The following is a 16,833-nucleotide window of genomic DNA, read 5'->3' as shown; positions in this document are numbered from 1 at the left end:
CGGCCGTGGACCCAGCTGTTAGCCTCTCCACGTGCAGTGCATGTCCGATGGAAGCCGTTCCTTGGCCACGTTGACAATGCCGCTCCGAGAGCACCTGGATGGTGGACGACGGCGAGGCCTAGGAAGGGGACGACGCGGAGGCGGGGAAGACGCGACAGTGGATGCCCACACGTAGAGGAGTACGAGGGTTCACTGGTTCGCTGCGGTGTGAGGCTTACGTCGCCGCAGAATAACAGGGGATGTGGGTGAGTAGAGGGATGGCCTGGCCAGCGGTGGGAGTAGTAGGGGGCGGTGAGGCCTCCGCCGCATCGCAGCCGGCCACAGGAGGCAGGAGCACGAGGCACGACCGGCGCTGGTTTGGGCGGCTGGAGCAAGAAGACTAGAGGTTGAAGAAGCACTACGGCCGTTGGATGGACATCGTACGGTCACTGGAGCTAGAATCGTGCATATTGACTAAGTTGACAAAGCCCTCCGTCCCCGTCAACTTAGTAGGCCCACAAGTCAGCCTGCCACTTGATACGTCTCCGTCGTATCTACTTTTCCAAACACTTTTGCCCTTGTTTTGGACTCTAACTTGCATGATTTGAATGGAACTAACCCGGACTGAAGCTGTCTTCAGCAGACTTTCCATGGTGTTATTTATGTGCAGAAACAAAAGTTCTCGGAATGACCTGAAACTCCACGGAACATATTTTTGGAAAATAATAAAAATACTGGAAGAAGAATCCACGTCAGGGGGCCTCCACCTGTCCACGAGGGTGGGGGGCGCGCCTGCCCCTCTGGGCACGCCCCCCTGCCTCGTGGACCCCCTGACTCTCCACTGACCTCAACTCCAACTCCATATATTCGTGTTTGGGGAGAAAAAAAATCAAAGAGAAGGATTCATCGCGTTTTACGATACGGAGCCGCCGCCAAGCCCTAAAACCTCTCGGGAGGGCTGATCTGGAGTCCGTTCGGGGCTCCAGAGAGGGGAATCCGTCGCCGTCGTCATCATCAACCATCCTCGATCACCAATTTCATGATGCTCACCGCCGTGCGTGAGTAATTCCATCGTAGGCTTGCTGGACGATGATGGGTTGGATGAGATCTATCATGTAATCGAGTTAGTTTTTGTTAGGGTTTGATCCCTAGTATCCACTATGTTCTGAGATTGATGTTGCTATGACTTTGCTATGCTTAATGCTTGTCACTAGGGCCCGAGTGCCATGATTTCAGATCTGAACCTATTATGTTTTCATGAATATATGTGAGTTCTTGATCCTATCTTGCAAGTCTATAGTCACCTACTATGTGTTATGATCCCGCAACCCCGAAGTGACAATAATCGGGACCACTCCCGGTGATGACCATAGTTTGAGGAGTTCATGTATTCACTATGTGTTAATGCTTTGGTCCGGTACTCTATTAAAAGGAGGCCTTAATATCCCTTCGTTTCCATTAGGACCCCGCTGCCACGGGAGGGTAGGACAAAAGATGTCATGCAAGTTCTTTTCCATAAGCACGTATGACTATATTCGGAAGACATGCCTACATTATATTGATGAATTGGAGCTAGTTCTGTGTCACCCTATGTTATGACTGTTACATGATGAACCGCATCCGGCATAACTCTCCATCACCGATCCAATGCCTACGAGCTTTTCACATATTGTTCTTTGCTTATTTACTTTTCCGTTGCTACTGTTACAATCACTACAAAACCCAAAAATATTACTTTTGCTACTGTTACCGTTACTTCCATATTACTTTGCTACTAAATACCTTGCTGCAGATACTAAGTTGTCCAGGTGTGGTTGAATTGACAACTCAACTGCTAATACTTGAGAATATTCTTTGGCTCCCCTTCTGTCGAATCAATAAATTTGGGTTGAATACTCTACCCTCGAAAACTGTTGCGATCCCCTATACTTGTGGGTTATCAAGACTATTTTCTGGCGCCGTTGGCGGGGAGCATAGCTCTATTCTTTGAGTCACTTGGGATTTATATCTTCTGGTCACTATAAAGAACTTGAAAGACGAGAAAAGAAAAATTTATCCCTCAACTACGAGGGGAGGTATGGAACTGCCATCTAGCTCTGCACTTGATTCACCCTCTGTTTTGAGTAAGCTTGCGACACCTAAACCTGCTTCTGCTATTCATTCTGATATGTCGCATGTTATTGGTGATGTCACTTCTGCTATGCATGATACTTATGATGAAACTACTTATATGCTTGATACTACTGTGCCACTTGGTGAATTTCTTGATGAACAACTTGCTAGGGCTAGAGAGAATGAAATTATTGAAACTGATAATATTAAAGATAGTGATGATATAGACTCTCCCCCTAATAAACATGAATTACCTATTGTGCCTGAGGGTTATGTTTTGGATGAAGAATCTGCTAGAGCCATTTTAGCTTGCAATGATAGAAGTGATCTTAAGAAGTTATTAGCTAAATGGAAGCAGCGATCTCTTAATGCTAGAATGAAACCTGACCCTGCTTTTGCTACTTCACCTATCTGTGTTACTAATAAGGATTATGAATTCTCTGTTGATCCTGATATAATTACTTTGGTTGAATCCAATCCTTTCTATGGCTATGAATCTGAAACTGTTGTGGCACATCTTACTAAATTAAATGATATAGCCACCCTGTTCACTAATGATGAGAGAACCCGCTACCTTTATATCCTTAAAATATTTCTGTTCTCATTAAAGGGTGATGCTAAGATATGGTTTAATTCTCTTGATCCTGGTTGTGTGCGTAGTCCCCAGGATATGATTTATTACTTCTCTGCTAAATATTTACCTGCTCATAAGAAACAAGCTACTTTGAGGGAAATATATAATTTTGTGCAAACTGAAGAAGAGAGTCTCCCACAAGCTTGGGGGAGGCTTCTCCAATTACTTAATGCTTTGCCTGATCATCCTCTCAAGAAAAATGAAATACTTGATATCTTTTATAATGGACTAACCGATGCTTCCAGAGATTACATGGATAGTTGTGCTGGTTCTGTTTTCAGGGAAAGAACACCGGATGAAGCTGAAATTCTATTGAATAATATGTTGACAAATGAAAATAATTGGACACTTCCTGAGTCAACCCCTGAGCCTATTCCTAAACCAACTCCGAAGAAGAGAGGTGTTCTATTTCCCAGTCCTAAAGATATGCAAGAGGCAAAGAAATCTATGAAAGAAAAAGGTATAAAAGCTGAAGATGTTAAGAATTTACCTCCTATTGAAGAAATACATGGTCTTAATTTACCGCCTGTTGAAGAAACATATGATCTTAATCCTTCACCTATTGAAGAAACACATGGTCTTGATAACCCGACACAGGTAGTAAAGGTAAATTCTCTCTATAGATATGATAAAGCTGAAATCCCTCCTACTAAGTTTGCTAGCCAATGATTAGAAGAGTTTGATAATTTTATTGTCAAACAAGAAAACTTCAATGCTTATATGATTGAACACTTGGGTGATTATATGTCTAGAATTAAAGGTGAACTTAAACTCATTAGTAAACATGCTTCTATGGTTACCACTCAAGTAGAACAAGTACTTAAAGCTCAAAATGATTTGCTCAATGAATTAAATAGTAAGAATAATGATTATGCTGTTAGAGTAGCTACTAGAACTGGTAAGATGACTCAGGAACCTTTGTATCCTGAAGGCCACCCTAGGAGAATTGAACAAGATTCTCAGAGAAATAATATTGATGCACCTAGTCCTTCTAAAAAGAAGAAAAAGAAAAATGATAGGACTTTGCATGCTTCTAGTGAACCTATTGCTGAAACACCTGAGAATCCAAATGATATTTCTATTTCTGATGCTGAAACACATCTGGTAATGAACATGAACCTAATGAAAATGTTAATGATGATGTTCATGATGATGCTCAACCTAGTAATGATAATGATGTAGAAATTGAACCTGCTGTTGATCTTGATAACCCACAATCAAAGAATCAACGTTATGATAAGAGAGACTTTGTTGCTAGGAAACATGGTAAAGAAAGAGAACCATGGGTTCAGAAACCCATGCCTTTTCCTCCCAAACCATCCAAGAAAAAGGATGATGAGGATTTTGAGCGCTTTGCTGAAATGATTAGACCTATCTTTTTGCGTATGCGATTAACTGATATGTTCAATATGAATCCTTATGCTAAGTACATGAAAGATATTGTTACTAATAAAAGAAAGATACCGGAAGCTGAAATTTCCACCATGCTTGCTAATTACACTTTCATGGGTGGAATACCAAAGAAACTTGGAGATCCAGGAGTACCAACTATACCATGCTCCATTAAAAGAAACTATGTTAAAACTGCTTTATGTGATCTTGGAGCCGGTGTTAGTGTTATGCCTCTCTCTTTATATCGTAGACTTGATTTGAATAAGTTGACACCTACTGAAATATATTTGCAAATGGCTGATAAATCAACTGCTATACATGTCGGTATTTGTGAGGATGTGCCTGTTGTGGTTGCAAACGTTACTATTTTAACGGACTTTGTTATTCTTGATATTCCCGAGGACGGTAGTATGTGTATTATTCTTGGAAGACCCTTTTTGAATACTGCAGGGGCTGTTATTGATTGCAACAAAGGCAATGTCACTTTTCATGTTAATGGTAATGAGCATATGGTACACTTTCCGAGGAAACAACCTCAAGTTCATAGTATCAACTCTATTGGAAAAATTCCATCGATATTTTTGGAGGTTTTGAATTTCCTCTTCATACTGTCAAAAGGAAATATGATATTCTTATTATTGGGGATGTGCATATCCCCATTGAGGTAACATAGTGTTATCCGAAACTTCTCCGGTCCCATGTTATTCGAAATGAGTTTATTAACAAGACCTGATCAACCTTGTTAGTGGATTCCTTTTGATGAGCATGAGATGGATGAAACTAGAAGGCACAACCTTCTGTACCCTCTCTCTACTTTCTATTATTTAGTTGAAATAAAGTAAAAATAGTATTTTTTTGTCTGTTTTCTGAATTACCCGTGCAATATAAAAATACCCCAAAAATAAAAGTTCTCCAAATGCGCTGAAAATGGAATATGATTTTTTCTGGAATATTTGAGAATATCTGGCACTGAGAACACAGCCGGGGGAGCAAGCACCTGGCCACGAGGGTCCAGGGCGCACCCCCTGCCTCGTGGGCCCATGTTGGCTCCCCTGCACTTATTCCTGCACCCACACACTTCTTCTTCCTCCCAAAAAAATCACCTTCCAGCTCAAGCACGGGTTCTAGCTCATTTTGCTGCGATTCTCGATCTCCTTGCTCAAAGCACCTCTCACAAAACTGCTTGGGGGGATTGTTCCTTGGTATGTGACTCCTCCATTGGTCCAATTAGTCTTTGTTCTAGTGCTTTATTCATTGCAAATTTGTGATGCCTAGGTGACCATGTTCTTGAGCTTGCATGTCAAATTTATATGGTTCCAAGTAGTTCTAATGATGGATATAGGCTCTAGGCACTTGTAGGAGTAGTTGCTATCAATTCTGTTGAGCTTGGTTCACTTTTATTTGAAGTTACTAAAAATTTCAGGATTTTTTAGACAATAATGAAGAGATTTTTGAGGGGCTCATCGAGCCGAAGCTCGATGGAAAAGCAAAGTGAAGAAGCACAGAGGCCCAAATATAATTTGCCTCGCACCGTAGAGGTCCGGCCGTGTGAATGGCCTTCCGATGATTTCTTGAGAGCAGCCGAGATTCATGATGATTTTTGTGAATTGGCCGAGAATGCAGGCCTCACCGACTTCCTCTGTGACAAACGCGAACATTATCTCTTACTCACCAATACTTTTGTGCCAACCTTCTACTATTATCCTAAGGGATCACCTCCTTCAGTAGAGTTTCATTTATATGATATGGTTAAGAAGATGCCACTAGATGAATTTTGCAAGGTTTGCAAAATACCTTTCGAGGGTAGTTTAGAGGAACCACATCGTAAAGATGTGGACGGGATTATTGACACTATTACTGTAGGGGAAACCAGGAAGGTTTCCGATGCAAGAATCACTAGCATACATTTTCCTGTTTTACGCTACTTTGCCATATTTGCTAGTCGTTACTTAATTGGTCGCGGAAACTGTGGAAACCTTAGTGTTCCTGATATTATCATTTTGTTCCATGATTTATTCTGCGATAAGACTGTTAGTATGGGCGGTATTATTGCTAAACGGTTAAGTTTGAACCGTACAAAGGGCCCCATCTTTGGAGGTATTTACGCTTCACGCCTTGATGCACACTATAACATACCTATCAGGCACTATGAAAAGGAAGAAAAATTGCTGCCCACTGCTTATTTAGATTATAAGAGTATGGTAGCGCATGACTTTATTGTTAAGAATAGGGAAGGGGCGCTTAAATACAAATTGTTCTTTGATAAACATCACCCTGACACTATTACCTTGCCTGCTCCCTCCTTGTTTAATTTACCTGCAGGTCCGTATCTCGTTCCGCTGGCGGCCATTCACGCCTACCAGAACCCTACACCAACCACGGAGCTGGAGCCACAATTTGAACCTCCACGACAGTCTAATTACCAGTGGGATCCGGAGACGATTGCCAACCAGTGGCAATCAGGGTCTTCTTCATCGCAGTATGACCCCGGCTACAACTATGGATATGCGCCAGGCCATCCGTTGCAATAAACCAACTTAGGCCAAAAGCCTAAGCTTGGGGGAGTACGTACTTCTCACCGACATTACATTCATGTTCACACACTCATTGCTAGTTGTCGGTGCTCATACTTTTTCATTGTAATATCCATGCTAGTTTATTTTCCTTTTTCTTACTTTCTTCTTGTGTGTTTAATAAACCTTAAGAAAAACCCAAAAAAATAGTAGTAGCTTTTAGTTAGTTTACTTTTCTTGCTGTAGTAATAATTAAAAAGAAAACCCAAAAAGATTTCCTGTTCTTCTTTTGCTTGTTGGGAGCTTTCCCCTGTAAATAGTTTTTATTTATTTTCTTTTCTTTGGGGGTCGATAGGAGAAGACCATAATGAAATTGTTGAAGTGGCTCTTATATGCTTTGTTGTTGATTTAACCAAGAGCCCATATTGCCTTGTCTTCTCCTGTTTATTGAATGCTCGCAGATTCCAGCTTAGTCCAATGCACGTGCACTCGTATTATTTTCACATCGTTCGGTCGTGCAAGTGAAAGGCAATTATGACGATATATGATGGACTGATTGAGATGAGAGAAGCTGGTATGAACTCGACCTCTCTTGTTTTTGTAAATATGATTAGTTCATCGTTCCTGATTCAGCCTATTATGAATAAGCATGTTTGCAATGACAATTAGATATCATAGTTGCTTATGCCATGCTTGATTAGCTATGAGTTATAATGGTTTACCTTGCGTGCCAACATGCTATTAAAATGGTTGTGATGTGGTATAGTGGGGTGGTATCCTCCTTTGAATGATTTAAGTGACTCGACTTGGCACATGTTCATGCATGTAGTTGAAACAAATCAACATAGCCTTCACGATATTTATGTTCATGGTGGATTATATTCTACTCATGCTCGTACTCAATGTCTATTAATTTTAATGCATGTTCATGACTGTTGTCGCTCTCTAGTTGGTCGACTCCCAGTCTTTTGCTAGCCTTCACTTGTACTAAGCGGGAATACTGCTTGTGCATCCAATCCCTTAAACCCCAAAGTTATTCCATATGAGTCCACTATACCTTCCTATATGCGGTATCTACCTGTCGTTCCAAGTAAATTTGTATGTGCCAAACTCTAAACTTTTGAATGAAATTCTGTTTTGTATGCTCGAATAGCTCATGTATCAACTAGGGCTATCCGTATCTTCCATGCTAGGCGGGTTATTCTCAAGAGGAGTGGACTCCGCTCCTCACTCACGAGAAAATGACTGGTCACCGGGATGCCCAGTCCCATGCTTTATGCAAACTAAATCAAAATAATTGCAAAGAAAACTCCCCCTGGGACTATTGTTAGTTGGAGGCACTCGTTGTTTCGAGCAAGCCATGGATTGATGCTTGTTGGTGGAGGGGGAGTATAAACTTTACCATTCTATTTTGGAACCGCCTATAATGTGTGTAGCATGGAAGATGTCGCCATCTCTTGGTTGTTATGTTGACAATGAAAGTATGCCGCTCAAAATATTATTTATCTCTGCTTTAAAATCGAGCTCTAGCACCTCTACAAATCCCTGCTTCCCTCTGCGAAGGGCCTATCTATTTACTTTCATGTTGAGTCATCACCCTCTTATTAAAAAGCACTAGCTGGAGAGCACTGCTGTCATTTGCATCCATTACTATTAATTTATATTGGGTATGACTATGACTGGACCTCTTTTACCATGAATTACAATGTCTAGTCAGTCCTTGATCTTTAAAGGTGCTCTGCATTTATGTTATGCGGTCTCAAAAAGGGCTAGCGAGATACCATTTTGTTATATCATATCATGATTATTTTGAGAAAGTGTTGTCATCCGAGATTTATTATTATTGCTCGCTAGTTGATTATGCCATTGATATGAGTAAACATGAGACCTAAGAGTTATTGTGAGTGTGGTTAGTCATAATCTTTGCTGAAAACTTGAATGCTGGCTTTACATATTTACAACAACAAGAGCAAACAGAGTTTGTAAAAGTTTTTATTTATCACTTTCAGTTTGTCAACTGAATTGCTTGTGGACAAGCAAAGGTTTAAGCTTGGGGGAGTTGATACGTCTCCGTCGTATCTACTTTTCCAAACACTTTTGCCCTTGTTTTGGACTCTAACTTGCATGATTTGAATGGAACTAACCCGGACTGACGCTGTCTTCAGCAGACTTTCCATGGTGTTATTTATGTGCAGAAAAAAAAGTTCTCGGAATGACCTGAAACTCCACGGTACATATTTTTGGAAAATAATAAAAATACTGGAAGAAGAATCCACGTCAGGGGGCCTCCACCTATCCACGAGGGCGGGGGGCACGCCTGTCCCCCCTGGGCGCGTCCCCTGCCTCGTGGGCCCCCTGACGCTCCACCGACCTGAACTCCAACTCCATATATTCGTGTTCGGGGAGAAAAAAATCAGAGAGAAGGATTCATCGCATTTTATGATACGGAGCCGCCGCCAAGCCCTAAAACCTCTCGGGAGGGCTGATCTGGTGTCTGTTCGGGGCTCCGAAGAGGGGAATTCGTCGCCGTCGTCATCACCAACCATCCTCCATCACCAATTTCATGATGCTCACCGCCGTGCGTGAGTAATTCCATCATAGGCTTGCTGGATGGTGATGGGTTGGATGAGATCTATCATGTAATCGAGTTAGTTTTTGTTAGGGTTTGATCCCTAGTATCCACTATGTTCTGAGATTGATGTTGCTATGACTTTGCTATGCTTAATGCTTGTCACTAGGGCCCGAGTGCCATGATTTCAGATCTGAACCTATTATGTTTTCATGGATATATGTGTAACGCTCGGATAATCATGCTACAGTAATCCCATGCTAATCATGCCATGTCACCTCTGTTACTGTTGCTAACCTCACAATGATTCGAAACCGTTCCAAAATTTAAATTCTAAATAGTGGCAAACACCCAAAGTTTTCAAAAGTCAAAACAAAAATGTTCGGTGGGTGCCAAATAAGGCATAGTTAATTATGGTGAAGTAAACACATTTTTAGAAAATGCCTAAATATTTTAAAATGATGTAAAACAGAAATAAATAAAAAGAAAAGAAAGCTAACAACAAAAAAAGGGAAAAGGAGCCCCCCCCCACTTGGCCGTGGCCCAACTTGGCCGAACGGCCTCGGCCCACCAGGCCACCACCTAGGCCGGCCCACCCCGCCGCCATAACCTCCCCCACTCCCCCAGTACTCCACCCCCACCGACACTCCCCCCCCCACAAAATATCTCCCCCTCTCCCCCGATTTGGATCGGGATCGAGGAGCAGACCACCGCGCCCCGCGACGACCGCCGACGCCTGGACCTCGCCGGAGCACGTCCTCGCCGGCCTGCCTCCTCCTCCCCGCCAGCTTGCTTCTCCTCGTCGCCGTCGTCCTCGACCACCACCCCGACCCCCGCTGCCCCTGACCCTACGGCCACCGTGAGCCCCGCCCCTCCTCTCTCTCCCTCGCCCCGTGCTCGTCCCCTCCCCTGCTCGCCGCTCGGGGCCGCGCCCCGCGCCCTTACCCCGCGCGCGTGCCCGAGCCTCGCCTCGCTCTGCCGCTCCACTCGCCGCGGCCACCCGCACGCACGGGCGCCCCTCCTCCCTGCGCTCACCTCGCCCCCTGCCCCGCACCCCCCTGTCCAGCGCGCACTCGCCGCGGTCGCCGCGCCCCGCGCGCGCTCGGCCGCGCTCGTCGCCGCACTGTCCCGCTACTCCCTCGTCCACCCCGGCCTCGCCGTCCTTGCCGGGCTCGACGCCCGCCCGCGCCGTTCGCGCCTCGCGCGTGGCCGCCCCCTGCTCACCCCGCGCCCCCTTCGCTCCCCCTCGCTCTCCCTCTACGCGCGCGCACGCGCTCGCGCCCTTCTGGCTCGGCCACGACCCCTCCCCTCCACGCGCGGCCGTGCCCGCCGCCGGCAGGCCGTCCTGGCCACTGGCCTCGCGCCCCTGAGCCACTGCCCCTGGGCCCGAACCCCCTGGGGCCTATGACAGATGGGCCCCACGCCTAGAGAACGTTAAAAAAAGAATTAAAAAATAAAATAAAAAATATAAATAAAACAAATAATAAAAATAAATTTAATTAACTAATTAATTAACTAAATTAATTAATCGTGTTTAAATTAATCTAATTAATTAGTTAATTTAATTAAACAGTAGTTAATTAGCTAACAGCCCCTGACAGGTGGGACCCACCTGTCAGGTTGACCAGGTCAACGTTGACTGCTGGCGTCATGCTGACGTCATGCTGATGCATTAATTAAATTTCGAATTAAATTAATTTATTAAATTCTAAAAGTGATTTTAATTTTTAAAATTTAATATAAAATAAACCGTAGCTCGGATGGAAAAACTTTGTACATGAAAGTTGCTCAGAACGACGAGACGAATCCGAATACGTAGTCCGCAAGTGGATCGTAGGAGTACCCGCAAGTGGATCTTTATGGCGGAGCGACCGGGCAGGTTGAGACCACCTAGGCAAGAGGTGGGCCTGGCCCTGGACGGCGTCCGCCGTTACTTCAACATAACACGCTTAATGAGTTCTTGGTATTTGATCTGAGTCTGGCCATTTGGTCTATACGCACTAACCATCTACGCGGGAGTAGTTATGGTATCCCGACGTCGTGGTATCAGCCGAAGCCTTCGTGACGTCAGCGACTGAGTGGCGCGCGCCGGATTGGACTGGAACGCCACTAGCCTAGGTCTGCTTCCGGCCGCGTACGTAACGTGCAGGTGTGCAATGGGCGATGGGCCCAGACCTCTGCACGCATAGGATTTAGACCGGCGTGCTGACCTCTCTGTTGTGCTTAGGTGGGGCTGCGACGTGTTGATCTTCCGAGGCCAGGCATGACCCAGAAAAGTGTGTCCGGCCAAATGGGATCGAGCGTGTTGGGTTATGTGGTGCACCCCTACAGGGAAGTTTATCTATTCGAATAGCCGTGTCCCTCGGTAAAAGGACGACCCGGAGTTGTACCTTGACCTTATGACAACTAGAACCGGATACTGAATAAAATAGACCCTTCCAAGTGCCATATACAACCCGGTGGTCGCTCTCTAACAGGGAGACGAGGAGGGGATCGCCGGGTAGGATTATGCTATGCGATGCTACTTGGACGACTTCAATCTACTCTCTTCTACATGCTGCAAGATGGAGATGGCCAGGAGCGTAGTCTTCGACAGGATTAGCTATCCCCCTCTTATTCTGGCATTCTGCAGTTCAGTCCACTGATATGGCCCTTTACACATATACCCATGCATATGTAGTGCAGCTCCTTGCTTGCGAGTACTTTGGATGAGTACTCACGGTTGCTTCTCTCCCTCTTTTCCCCCTTTCCTTTCCACCTGGTTGTCGCAACCAGATGCTGGAGTCCAGGAGCCCGACGCCACCGTCGACGATGACACCTACGACACTGGAGATGCCTACTACTACGTGCAGGCCGCTGACGACGACCAGGAGTAGTTAGGAGGATCCCAGGCAGGAGGTCTGCGCCTCGTTCGATCTGTATCCCAGTTTGTGCTAGCCTTCTTAAGGCAAACTTGTTTAACTTATGTCTGTACTCAGATATTGTTGCTTCCGCTGACTCGTCTATGATCGAGCACTTGTATTCGAGCCCTCGAGGCCCCTGGATTGTATTATGATGCTTGTATGACTTATTTATGTTTTAGAGTTGTGTTGTGATATCTTCCCGTGAGTCCCTGATCTTGATCGTACTCATTTGCGTGCATGATTAGTGTACGGTCAAACCGGGGGCGTCACAAGTTGGTATCAGAGCCGACTGCCTGTAGGAATCCCCCTTTCCACACTCCTTGGCCGAAGTTGAGTCTAGACATTACAAAACTTTTACTAACATGGCTGTGTGTCTTACGGGCCCACGTCGCCATTGGGTGGTACTAGGATCTTTTACTACTCGACCTTTACTCTGGGACTCTGAACTCTCTTCTACTCGGGTTAAACGAATTTACTAACTCTAACACTAGGATCCCGTGACCGCATTCACCCCAAAGTTGGATAAGCCATAGTTGTTTCTTAGAATAGTATTTTGAACAATTCACACACTGTCATTTGACTCATTTGAAACGTCTTTGCTTTCAGATGGAACCCACGAGGCAGGTCATGCGTCACACGACGGCCATTGGTGCCTCGGGATCACCTGCTGTGCTAGCTGAGATGATGACCTATCTGGGTTATCGCTGGCACCCTGAGTACACCGACTACGAGGAGTACCAGGACTTTAACCAGGAGCAGTACCGTGCCATCGTCCACCTCTACTCGCGGGAGTATGACTCCACTACTGTGCTGCACACCGCTCATGGTGTTGGAGTGACCATCGATATGGCTGTCCACGATGCTGCCTATGCTGCTCTGACACGTCTTCGCGGAGAGTATCGGGAGTTGGACACCTCCCCTTTCAGGCACATTGCTATCGCATCTGATGTTGGTGCGGAGGGATACTATACTGCTGCCTACTCCACTGTCACCCGAGAGCCCTTCTACCATCAGAACCTGGTTCTGCATGCTGATGGGCTGGATCGAGCTAACCGAGCTCTTCGCCACGAGTTGTACACCACCCGTCAGCACCTTTACCGTGCTCTGACGCTGCTGCACCCATTTGTCCGATCTAGGGAGCTGCCCCGTTCTGCGATCTACCCAGCCAGGACTATGATGCCCCAGGGTGTCGGCTGGCCAGATGTGGGAGGCCACTCTCCCGCACTTGGACCTCTTCTGCCTCCTGAGCGTCAGGTTCTGCACCAGAGTATTCGCGGACCCCAGGTTGCTGATGTGGAGTTCCCGATGCGACACTACCAGCTTTCAGGCTACACCTACCTCCACAGTACCTCTTGGGACTGATGTAGGCTTGCTTATTAGTGTTAGATGCATTCGCCGCGAGCCTGTGTGCCGCCTATGTTGTTTTAGTCTATGTACTGAACTCTGTGTACTGAACTCTATGCATGACCCCTTTTGTAAGTTATGCCGACTACTATGTAGTAGCTATCGTGCTCCTTTCATTATGCATGTTTCATCATGAATGATTCTGGTCTTTGCAAATTTCTCAATGCTGAACTACCCCTGTTATATATTAGCAGGATGGTTAGACCAGGTGGTCGTGGTAGTGGTGGCAATGCCCCACCACCACCTGAGTACATGGCTGGTATGATCCAACAGTTTGAACTGAACCGCCAATTCATGGAAAATATGATGGCTCAGTTTCCTCGCCCCAATATGGACCAGCAACCAACTCCAGTAACTCTGCAGGATTTCATGTGCCTCAATCCAACTGTGTACCGCAGCTCAACTCAGCCTCTGGATGCTGATGACTAGCTCCGTGACATCACCTATGAGATGGAGTCTGCCGATGTAGCCCCTGCTAGCTATGTCAACTTTGCTTCCTTCTTTCTGAAGGGACCCGCAGCTCAATGGTGGGACAGCCACAGGCGTACTCTGCCAGCTGGAACAATCATCACCTGGCCAGACTTCCAAGCTGCTTTCCGTGCCCGCTTCATTCCTCAGGGAGTCATGGACCGGAAGAAGCGTGAGTTCCGCAACCTCACCCAAGGCAACAAAACTGTTGAAGCTTATCAGCGGGAGTTTCTGGACTTGTCTCGCTATGCTGAAGAGGACATTGCAACTGATGCACGCAGACAGGAGAAGTTTCGTGATGGCCTTCAAGCTGACATCAAGCTCGCACTTCTAGTGCATGACTTTGCTGATTTCGCCACCTTGGTGAACAAGGCCATCAATGTCGAAACTGGTCTGTAGGAATACCAGAGCTCTCACAGGCGCAACCATGACACGGGCTCATCTTCGGGCCCGCCCTCACAGAAGCGTAAGATATGGATCCCGAACAACATGTACCGTCCAAATGCATCTGCCCCAAGCCAGACCTATGCTGCACCTCGTCTGCCTCCACCACCATCTAGGCAGTCAAGACTTCCAGCTCCACCGTCCCAAGCTCCTGTTCCCACTCCCAATAATGGCTTGTGCTTCAGGTGTGGTCAACCAGGACACCGTGCTAGAGAATGCAACCAGAACCAGAATCAACTGGCCCTTCCAGCAACTGGCCATGGAAGCAACCAGCCCCGCAGCAACAAGGCCAAGTCTTATGGTCGTGTTCATGCCAACCACGTTGATCTCAATGAAGCTCAAGACCAACCTGCTACTGTGATGGGTACACTCCTCGTAAATTCAGTACCAGCATCTGTTTTATTTGATACAGGTGCATCACATTCATTCATGGCAGAAGATTTTGCATACAAGCACGACGTTAAATGTGAGGAGATGAACACCTCGGTATTGGTCAAAACCCCCATGGGACAGTGTCAAACCTCCCTGGTTGGCATCGATGTCCCCGTGGAAATCGAAGGGCTGGAATTCTATGCCTCTCCCATTATCCTGAAGTCGTCTAACATCGACCTCATTTTGGGGATGGATTGGCTGAAAGCGCATACTGCTTCTATAGTTTGCGCCACTAAGACCGTTCATCTACTTCACCCTTCAGATGAAATAGTTGCTTACCAAGCTCATCTGGTGCAAAATGCCGAGGCCAGGCTCTATGCATTGAATGCCTTGAACGCCGCACCACTCGAGGGCATTGAAAACATTCCTGTCGTGCGTGAATTCCTCGACGTCTTCCCTGAAGAACTTCCAGGGATTCCCCCTACTAGAGCTGTCGAATTCATCATCGACTTGAAACCAGGCACCACTCCTATAGCCAAGCGACCCTACAAAATGCCGCCGCATGAACTCCTTGAGCTTAAGGAGGAAATCGACAAATCTCTTCGCAAAGGATTCATTCTCCCAAGTTGCTCTCCTTGGGGAGCACCTTCTCTCTTTGTCAAGAAGAAGGATGGGACAAACCGATTAGTTCAAGACTACCGTCCTATAAACCAAGCTACCATTCAGAATAAGTATCCTCTTCCTCGGATCAATGATTTGTATGATCAACTGGCTGGTTCGTCAGTGTTCTCTAAGCTCGACTTGAGGTTGGGTTACCACCAGATCCGTGTTCGCGAAGAGGATATCCCAAAGACCGCCTTCATGACTCGCTATGGTTCATACGAGTAGACCGTCATGTCTTTCGGTTTAACCAATGCTCCAGCCACCTTCTCTCGTCAGATGAACTATATATTCATGGATTACCTCGACAAGTTCGTCATGGTTTATCTGGATGATATCCTAGTATTTTCCAAGAACGAAGAGGAACATGCTGAACATCTTCGGCTTGTGCTGGAAAAGCTACGAGAGCATCAACTATATGCCAAGTTCTCTAAATGTGAATTCTGGCTACCCGAAGTAACCTATCTTGGTCATGTCATCTCTAAGGATGGTATTGCCGTCAACCCTGAACGAGTCCAGGCTATCCTTGATTGGACTCCTCCCAAGAACGTTAAGCAAGTCAGAAGTTTTCTCGGTCTCGCCAGCTATTGCCGTCGATTCGTCGAGAACTTCTCCAAGATCGCCAGGCCTCTGACTAACCTGTTGCATAAGGGCGTCAAGTTCCAATGGACAGACAAATGTCAGGAAAGTTTCCAGGCACTCAAAGACAAGTTGACTTCTGCCCCAGTTCTAGCTCCTCCTGATACTAAGAAGGACTTCGTCATTTACTGCGACGCTTCCCGTCAAGGATTAGGCTGTGTCCTAATGCAAGACCGCAAAGTGATTGCTTATGCCTCTCGGCAATTGCGCCCTCACGAAGAGAACTACCCAGTTCACGACCTCGAACTTGCTGCTGTCATTCATGCGCTGAAGCAGTGGCGACATTACCTTCTTGGTAATCGTTGCGAGATCTTCACTGACCACCAAAGTCTGAAGTATCTGTTTACTCAGCCAGACCTGAACCTCCGTCAGCAGAGATGGATGGAGCTTGTTGCAGACTTTGACTTGGGTATTTCCTATATGCCAGGCAAGGCTAATGTAATGGCTGATGCCTTGAGCCACAAGTCTTACTGCAACCACCTCCAGGTTCACAAAGTTCAGCCTTCGCTTGTTGAAGAATTCAGGAAGCTGAACCTCCATATTGTTCCTCCGGGTGCACTCGCTTCCCCTCCTAAGGAGTTTCGCAAGATGAACCTCCGTGTTGTTTCCCAGGGTTCCCTCAATACCCTGGCCGTCGAACCAGATCTCTTGGACTCCATCAAGAGAATACAGGGATATGACTCTGAAGCCCACAAGATTAAGCGCTACCTCGCAGAAGGAAAGCCCTCATTCTTCACTATTGCT

Source organism: Aegilops tauschii, chromosome 4 (genome assembly GCF_002575655.3).
Source record: "Aegilops tauschii subsp. strangulata cultivar AL8/78 chromosome 4, Aet v6.0, whole genome shotgun sequence".
Classification (NCBI taxonomy): Eukaryota; Viridiplantae; Streptophyta; class Magnoliopsida; order Poales; family Poaceae; genus Aegilops; species Aegilops tauschii.
This window is presented reverse-complemented; position numbering follows the sequence as displayed.